This window comes from Myodes glareolus, chromosome 6, assembly GCF_982192425.1.
Source record: "Myodes glareolus chromosome 6, mMyoGla1.1, whole genome shotgun sequence".
Taxonomy (NCBI): Eukaryota; Metazoa; Chordata; class Mammalia; order Rodentia; family Cricetidae; genus Myodes; species Myodes glareolus.
The window spans coordinates 29,037,318-29,047,414 of record NC_142031.1 but is presented as its reverse complement, the minus strand read 5'-3'; positions in this window follow the sequence as shown (position 1 = coordinate 29,047,414).

Below are 10,097 nucleotides of genomic sequence, written 5' to 3'. Positions count from 1 at the left end.
TCTAAATTACAGGGTATATTAAATTCATGTTTTAAAATTACTTGTGTCTGCATATAAGCAAACTGGATGCCATGTATCAAATAATCATAAACAGAGTTGTCCCACATCCATGCTCATGCAAGCTGTAATTAATTCAGCAGACTACAAAGCCCCCAAAGATATGGAAGTAAGAGAACTTTGAGGGAAGAAGAAAGGGTTTGGAAGGGATCAGAAGGGGATAACAGGGTAGTAGAAGTTATATGTAATTAATTGTATACATTCATGAAAGTATTAAAGAACAAAATCTCTTCTAAATTTTGTTCTCAAGTATTTTGTCTGTATAATTCCATACATTCTTTGGCTCTTCATTAAACACCATTTATATGGTTGTAAAATGTAAGCCCACAATCAAATTTAACTGGCAATAAAATGTAGTTATTTTGGCGGAAAGAGGAGCCAGAAATGGAGAGAGACAGCAGGAAATTCATCTCATATGAAGAAGCAGTAGATAAAGTTCGAAGCTGATGACTCAAGTCATCAACATATCACATAAGGAAATATATGAGCAATAAGAAAGAAGGAAACTAAAATACTCTTGGGATCCAATAGGCCCACTACTGGGAATATAACCACGGGAAATGAAACCAGTATGTCAGACACACCCAGTGCAGCACTCTTCATAAAAGCTGAGAAATAGAGTAATCATAATTGTCTAACAGCAAATGAATGGGTAAAGAAAACATGGTATGCTTATACAGTGGAATACTACTCTGCCATAAACAAGGATGCAATCCTGTCATTTGTGGCAATGCCAGTGAATCAGGAAGGCATCATGTTAAGCAACATAAATTAAATACATAAAAACGAATACTATATGATTTCTCTTATGTGTGGAATCTAAGAAGCTGGTGTAACATATAATTCTGCCTTGTAAGATAGTGGTCACCAAAGACTCAGGGGTGGGGGTCAGAGCAGAAGGGAGGGAGATGGTTCCAGTATTTGAACTTGTGACATCGGGCTTGTATGCTATCTTAATTAGGGTGTCTATTGCTGTGATGAAACACTCTGACCAAAAGCATCATTGAGAGGAAAAAGTCGATTTCCTCTTACACTTCCAGGTAACACTCCGTCACTGAGGGAAGCCAGGGCAGAAGCTCAGCAGGACAGGAACCTGGAAGCTGGAACTAAAGTAGAAGCCATGAAGGATGCTGCTTACTGGCTTCCTTTCACAGCCTGCTCAGCCTGCTTTCTTGCTGTACCCAGGACCACCAGACTGAGGGTGCCCCATTCACAGTGAGCTGGGCCCTCTTACATCCACCAAGAAAATGTACCGAGCCAGGCATAGTAGTGCATTTAATCCCAGTATTGGTAGGCAGAGGCAGACAGATCTCTGTGAGTTTGAGGCCAGCCCGGTCTACATCTGAGTTCCAGGTCAGCCAAGGCTACATAGAGAGACCCTGTTTTAAAAAAAATAAATAAATAAAATTTAAAAAAAGAGTGGCAGGGGGGGAGGGGAGTGTGAGAAAGGAAGGAAGGAAGAAATAAAATTTAAAAAGAAAATGCACCAAAGGCTAGCCCACAAGCCAATCTGGTGGAGGTATTTTCTCTATTGTGGTTCCTTCTTCCAAAATGATTCTACCTTGTGTCAAAGTTGACACAAAACTAGCCAGCACACATGACAACACTTTAACCACTGAGATATCCTCCCAGTCCCTAAAATTTTAAATTAGATGTTTGGGAGTGCCCTTGTCACAAGGATATGATAAATGCATGAATGATCAACCAGTACGCCAGCTGCCCTACACAGTGGAATATTATGACAATGTGACCTTGATACAACCAACATAACTATGTATGCAAAATCCCAACTATGCATAGTTATTATAGCCTCACTAAAACATACAAAATTATATATGTATATGTACATATAATATTTTTGAGACAAAGTCTCATTACATAGCCCAGCAGACCTGGAACTTGGTACTAGAGCAGGTTGGCCTTGAACTTACAGAGCTCCACCTACCTCTGCCTTTTGAGTGCTGGAATTCTAGGTATCACAAGCACACCCAGTTTACGTGGTTCTAGGTATCAAACCTTGAAACTGCTGGGTAGTCACTTGCCCAAGTGCCCTTGCCTGGGAGGGAGTGTGTGGTGGTCAGAGGTTGTCCTATCTTCCTCTACTATACTCTACTTTACTATTTTTATCTTTTAGACAGGGTCTCACCACACAGCCCTGGCTGGCCAAAAGTTGTTGTGTGGACCAGACCTCAAACTCCCAAAGATCCACCTGTTTCTGCCTTCCAAGTCCAAGGCCTAAAGGTGTACATTAGAAGAATGTGGATCTAACAGGTGTCAGCTGGCTTCCTTTAGGAGCCCCGGATAGTGTTTTGCTTTTTAAGCTCAGTGTGTGCCTCTTAGGGAAAAGTGAAAGCTAATTTCAAGAAATTAATGGCTCTGGCAGAAGTGATCTAGAAACTTCCATAAGCAAGAAGGACTGTTCATTTTAAGCTGACTTTAAGCAACGAACGCCTCTCTTCGGGTTGACGAGGCCACACATCAGCTCCTCTGAAAAGGGAACCCACGACCAGGGACATGGCTCGCCTAGCAGAGAGCTTGCCTAGCATGCAGGAAGTCCTGGGTTTGATCCCCAGCACCACGAAATGCCCTAAACTGGGTGTGCTGGTAGTGTTTAAAATCCCAGCACTCAGGAGGTAGAGGCAAGAGGAGCAGAAGTTCAAGGTCCTCCTAGGCCTAAGACCTAGGACACAGAGACCCTGTCAAGGAAAGGGGTTGGGGGAGGAGTAAAAACATCCCATCTGATGAAAAAGATCTCAGAGGATGGAGATGGGAAAGGACCCTTACAGACCCAGCGTGGGCATAGTCTGTGTGTCTGTCTGTGTGTCTGTCTGTCTGTCTCTATCTTTCTGTCTCTCTCTGTCTCTTTCTCTTTCTCTCTTCCCTCTCTCCTCCATCTATTCCTCTCTTCCTCCGTCTACCAACTCTTCCCTCCCTGCCTTCCCTTTCCTTCTTCGTGTCACCAGGAGCAGGATACTGCTTTCTCTGTTATGCAAACAACGAAGGGATGAGCGGTTTTGATAATGAGGCCTGATAACTGTCCAGGCACAGAAAGCCTGGGCCGCCCGAAAGCTTTAAATTACAACTTTGGTGGCACTGCTCCCAGTTCCTAAAGTTGCAACTGGGACACAGAGAAGCCGCAGGAGAAGAACACGGAATGTTTTTCTCAAACACAAAGAAGGACCGGGAGTCAGATTCAACCAAGATTCCCTGGCACTGAAGCAGATGGGCTGGGGTGAGGGAGGCAGACTGAGATGTCTATCGCTTTAAATCTTGCTCTAAATTGCAGGTCAGTTGCCTTATAAGTAGGGTGAAGGTTAGAAATTATCTCATGGTTATTCAGTTTCTAGTGGGGAGTTTTATTTTGGTAGGAAAATAAAACTTCATGTGGCTTGTGACATGGGCAAGTATATGATAAGCAACTTAGCCACACACACAAAAGACTCACCTGCTTGGACCATAGATCAGAGCCCTGTGGCCACTGTCCACTCCATGGCAGCCTTACCAGAGCTGCAAACCTGATGCCTAAGTAGCATGATTGGCTCATGGTGATGTCATCTGAATCCAGGGACTTGGTGAGAAACAGTCGGCTCCTATCTCACCCATGTGTGCATTTTCAGCCCTGGACACCTCAGTTTCTGGCTCTGCAGACGAAGCTATGCTGTGGTCCAGATGTGTTTCAATAGCTAGTTCATGGCCTTGGAGCGTGACAGTCACTGGGGCACAAGGGCAAGGGAGCAGGTAATTAACACCTGCCTCTCCTACCCTACTCCAGACAACTCTGAACATCAACCACTATCTATGGGACCAACGAGGGTGTTACAATAATATCACAGCCCTATTTCCTCTCTGTCCAACATTGTCCAATCTTGTTCCCTCTCTTCCTCTCTCAGCCCAGGCTGATCTCAAGAACTCCCTGTAATGATGGCCTTGGAATTAACATCGGGAGGGAGGAAGGGAGAAAGGAAAAGGACCCAGAGAGATGGCTCAGTGGTTCAGAGCAGTGACTGTTCTTGCAGAGGACCTGGGTCCCATTCCCAGCACCCGTTCAGCTACTCACAACCATCTGGAACTACCATTCTAATGAATCTGATGCCCTCTTCTGACATCCATGGGTACTGTATGCACATTGTACACAGAAATAAACACATGAAAAAAACACATGCACATAAAATAAAAATATATACATTTTTTTTTAAAAAAAAAAGGTAAGGAAAAGTTTGAGTTTTTCAGGAACATCAGCAAGCCAGAAATTAATCACTTCTGAAGAAGTCCTCCAGACTTTGGTTGATTTTTTTCATTTCTTTTTTATTCAAGCTTGTTTGAGGCAGAATCTCCTGCTTTACAGCACTCCACTTTGTGACTCTTAAAGTTTTGTTCATGTGTGTTGTATATGTGTGTATGATACATATATGTGAGTGTGCAGCTGTGCACAGCTTGACATACATGCAGAGGACAAGGCAAGACGCCAGGTGTTCTCCATCCGTTTCCATCTTATTGTCTAGAAATAAGGGTCTCTCACTGAACCAGAAGTCGGCCGTCAGGATCCCCCTGTCTCCACCCCACAATTCTGGGGCTCCAGGCACACACAGCCATGCCTGCCTTTTTATGTGGGTGCTGGGAATTCAGACTCAGGTCTTCATGCTTACAGAGCAAGAGCTCCTGTCCTCTGAGCCACCTGCCCAGCTCCTGATTTTAAGCTGGGTTTTTATTTTTATAAACAGAACACATGCTCACAGTTGAAAAGGCGAAGGCAAAGACACTTCTGCGAGGGAAGGGAAGTTCATTCTACCTACCTGAGGAAGAAACATCAGACTATGGCCAATCTCCCACGGGAAAGTGAGGCCATATCCATTTCCTTTCTTCTTGCTGTCACCAAACACCTGACAAGGAGTAACTTCAGGGTTCATTCTGGCTCTGTGTGAAGTGACACAGCCCATTAGCGAGAGGAAGGTGTGGTGGCAGACAGCTTTAGGATAGCAGGAGTTGTCACTGGGTGCCCTCACATGAACAGGAAGTGTGACCAGGTCATGACAGCCAGGTTCTGCCCACCCGGGCCCCACCTCCGTGACCCACTTCCTTCAGTGAGACTTGAACTCTAAGGAGCCACTGCCCTCCATGACTGTCCTACCAGCCGGGGAACCAATTCTGCAAACATAGGAGCTGAGAGGGAGAGGACAAACTGCGACACAGACTTCTTTCTTAATGCCGTGTACATCTCCCTGCTGGTTTATCCAGAGAGGGTGGGAATGCAGGAACAACCTGTGGAAATAAATGGAGAAGTAAAAATAAAGCAAAACCTGCCTGTCATTTAGTGGTTTGGTCTGTACTCTGCCCCCTCCTTGACTAAACAAAGAGTTTCTAAGAACTCCCTGTATGACAGCCAATGGCGCGGCAGCTGGTATAGCTCATGGGACAGGAGTTTTTCTCAGAGATCACTCTTGTCCCCTCTCATCCTCTCTCCCAACAGAGGCTCAGGCTCAGATACTCAGTGTCAGGGTAGGGGCTCATGTCTTTAATTCCAGCACTCAAGAGACAGAGGCAGGCAAATCTTTGTGAGTTCGAGGCCAGCCTGGGCTACACAGTGAGTTCCAAGCCAGCCAAGGCTACAGTGCGTATTGAGACCCTGACTCAAAAACAGAAAAGCTACTAAGTGCCGTCCTTGTTTATAGCTTTGGTCCCTGGGACTTTTTATCGCCTATGCTCCCAACGCCAAGCCTCACTCCTGTTCACTCTAAAGTTGCTAAGTTTTCTTGACAAAATTATCGTAACTGTGCTTAGGGATTTATTTTATTTTATTTTCTGCTCATGAATGTCTTGCCTGCATGTTTAGATGCTTGGAACTACTCTCTGGGTGCTGGGAACTGAACCGGAGTCCTCTGCCAGAGCAGCCAATGCTGGTAACACTGAGCCTTCTCTCCAGAACTTTTCTTTAAGTCTCAGAAAGTCTGTGGAAAAGTTCCCATCTATATTCCTTTTTAAATTTTATTTTATTGAGACACGTTATAATATGGTCTAGGTTGGCCTTGAAATTACTACACAGCTACATGGCTTGAACTCTTAATCTTATAGCCTATACCTCCTAGTGCTAAGATTATATGCATACAATCTCCACCTCATCCCACATCCTCAAATATCAACATGGTATCTGGCCAGAGTATATTTATCAACACTAGGCAATAGCAATGAAATAATACTAGCAATTTAAAATAATTCTAGCAATATAAAAATAGGAAGAAAATAATTCTACCCACTAAATTACAGAGTCTATTAGAATTTTGGTGCGGAAAGATGACTCAGTGATTAAGAGCACTGGCCCCAATTCTTCTAGAGGCCCCAGGTTCAATTCTCAGTGCCTACATGGCTGACCATGTCTGTAACTCCAGTTCCAGGGCTTCTCACACAGACACACCTGTAAAACACCAATGCACATAAAATAAGAATCAATTATATATTTTTTAGAAATAACTTTGTCAATTGCCCACTCTTGCTCAGTTTCTAAAACTATCTTTTGAAAAATCTTTATACTAATGTCACACTAAAGGGCTATTTTTAACTTCTAGGGTTCTGAATATAAACATAAGAAATGGCAAGAGGGTAATGCTGAAAACTATAGCAAGACATACACAAAGAATATAAAATACACCCATATCTGACCAAAGACAAAGATACCCACCTATTGGGCACACCCACGACAGAATAGCCTGTGATAACACACTGTGGGGTGGTATCAGCAGTGTTTAAGATGAGATGAGAAGACAGCTTGTTTTCTAAGGAATTCATGAGACACAGCAACTAACTGCAATGTATAAACTCTAGCTGGGTCCCAAATTCAATATGCTGTAAAAAAACAAAACCTAATAGAATCTATAATCTGTGAGTTATAACTATTTATATGATAATGGAAAAAATGCTAGCTTTTAAATGTGCAAGTGGCACTATGCTTATATAAGAAATAATCATCTTAAATGTTATTTACTTGGAGAAGCATGTGCAAGTGCTATAAGGCAAGTGTGGAAGCCAGGGGGCAACTTTAGGGAGTTGCTTATTTCCTTCTTTCCTTCTTTCCTGTGGGTCCTGGGTATTGAATTCAGGTCATCAGGTTTGATACAATAAGGTCCGGTGAGCCATCTTGTGGGCCCACAGATATTCATTTTAGAGATACTTGTGGAAATATTTGCAGGAGCAATGACTACTTCAGAGTCGTGGGTGGGGCAGGTGAGGAGTAGGTGACACAGATTAGCTGTGCACCACTAATTGCTGGAGATGAGTGGCCTGCGGATCAAGTTCATGACTCTAGACTTTGTTTACAATTTTTCCATGACAAAATATTCCTTAAGTAATCCTTTCTTGTTTCCCATCAATGAAATCCCATTGTTATATAATCTATTAACTTTCTGCTTAGACAATTTCATATATGTGTATAATCTACTCTGGCTACGCCACCCCACACACGCTGACATCCCATTTTGATATGCCTCTATTAGACAAATGGACAAATGTCTACAGACCATGTTATTGCTATATCTGGGATTGAGTGGACTTGGTGGCCCTTACATTCTCAAGGCTTGCAGTTTATTCAGAAAATAATTCCTTTTTTAAGATTTATTTTGTTAAAGGTAGGCATATATGTGTGTGTGTATGTATATATATATATATTCACACATGCATGTGACTGACCAGAAGATTGTGTCAAATCCTCTGGAGCTGGAGCCACAGGCAACTGTGAGCTGCCTGGTGTAAGTGCTAGAAACTGAACTTGGGGCCTCTGAAAGAGCAGGACAAGCTCGCTTAACCAATGAGCCATCTCTTTAGCCTGAATTATTCCTTTATATAGATATAAAGATTCCTTTATATAAGGATATAGATACATAGTTAATTCCTTGAGAATTTCATGTCATGTATTTTGGTCATATCTAGCCTCCACTCCTCTCCCTACCTCGTCTTAGATTGACCCACTCATCCATACCCTCCCAATTTCATGTCCTTTTGGGTTTTTAAATAATCCATGGAGTCCAATTTGGGCTGCCTATATATTCCTGGATATGGGGCCATCCCTGGATCATATCAACCAACTGGGAGTCACACCCTGAAAGAACCCTCCCCCGGACCACCCAGAAGCTATTAACTGTCCACAGGGGTGGGGGCTCATGAACCCCTGAATTCCATGCTGGAATGACTGACGGGATCTGGTGAAGGTCATGTGCAGGCACCACAGGCACTGTGAGGTCATGAGTGCAGCAATCCTGTCGTACCCAGAAGATACTGTCTTCCCCCAGTCCTTCCCGACCTCTGGCTTGCCGTCTTTCCATCCCCTCTTCCACGATCTGCTATGGTCCTGAAGCCTTGTGGGAGTGCCTGGGATGTCGGTTACCCACTTATGAGTGAGCACTGCTTCACTGACGCTAGTTCTTTGCACTTTAACCATTTCTGAAGTCCATGTTAACCACCGTTCACTGCACACAGAAGCACAGAAGGTAATTCTTTCACTCAGAAAGCCGAGGACCAGTCAGGACGATCTGTACCAATGCATTTAGTCAGCCATCTCCAAATTCTGCAGGGTGTGATTTAGACACATGGTTTCCTGGGTGGCCAGGTTGCAGTGGGTAGCAGTGAGTCCACCGGTGAGGCGGGGAGGTGCAGAGGCAACAGGACTCACGTGAAGGTTGAACTGGCAGAAAGGAAGTCCAAGGCAGGGAAGGAAAAAGTTCAGCGAGGAACAACTTCCCAGAAGACTAATCACTCCAGCTTTCGTGGCGGGCAGGAGAGGGTAAACTGAGGCGAGTCTGCCACCCACGAAGTTAATGATTCTTTGTGCTGGAGTGCCAGTAGGTGATAAATGATGCCAGCTGCATTGTGCACGTGTGGTCGTTGTTGTAATTATAAACCCCGGGGAGCACCATTTACCTGTCATCAGACTGGCTGAGTAATAGACGACTCCCATCCCTGTCGCCGGATAAACACAAGTTCCGTGCTTGCAGATCCGTTCATGACTCATGGAGTGTTGGGGCTTTCTCTGAGAGTCTGGGTTACTGTTTGGATTTGCAAGGTTATGTCTTCATGTCTCTCCTGAGTGATATTGGGACGCTCAACTGTCCTTTCTTAAAGGAGCACAACTGACCATGAGCTATGAGACATAGTTAAAGACTCTAAGAAGGAAATCTACAGTGTTAGAGCTTGCCCGCCTGCCGCCGCTGCTGTATTACACCTTGCAGTGTTGTCCCCTCCCCGCCTTGTGGACGAACTTTCCTGCACAAGGCACACTGAAGTCTGTTATCTATTCTTAGACTTTTCTATATGTGTGTGTGTGTGTGTACATACGTATGCATGTAAGTGCCATTATAAGACAGAAGAGGGTGTCAGGACCCCTAGAGCTGAAATTACAGGCAGTTGTGAACCATTTGGCTGAACTCTAAACCCCAACAAGAGCAGCAAGGGATCATAACAATACCAGTTATCTTACTTATTTGTTTGTTTATGTGTGCGCAGGGGTGGCTAAGGAGAACAGGAGAGAGTATTGCTTTCCAGGGCATTGTGAGCCATCTGTCATGGTTGCTGGGAATTGAACTTGGGTCTTCCGGAGAAACAGCAAACTGCTCTAAACTCTGGTCACTGCTGAGACATCCCTCCCACGCAGGTATGTTACCTGTTTATTTTTAATATAATTACCCTATCTTTAAGGGGAGAAAAAGAGATCCCTGGGGAGGAAAGGTACTGTGTAAAATAATTAAAACACCCTGCTTGGTCGAAAACAAAAAGCCTCCAGTCTCAAGCCCTGGGACCCAAGACCAGTTTCTCTGCCCCTTCAGGGGCCAGGCAGTCAGTCAGGCGGATGCAAAAGCAGCCCGCCCTTGGCGTACCAAGCAGCAGGCCTCGTGGTCCCCAGGAGTGGCGGCATGTGGGAGGGTCCCCGTGCTCACATCCGGGTGGCAGTGGGCGAGGTTACGTAAGATCTTATGAACTAGGCAGGACTGGCCCTGGAGCCGGCAGGAGGGCGGAGGAGAGCCTCACAGTCACCCGGGCTATTGATCACTCAGCCTCTG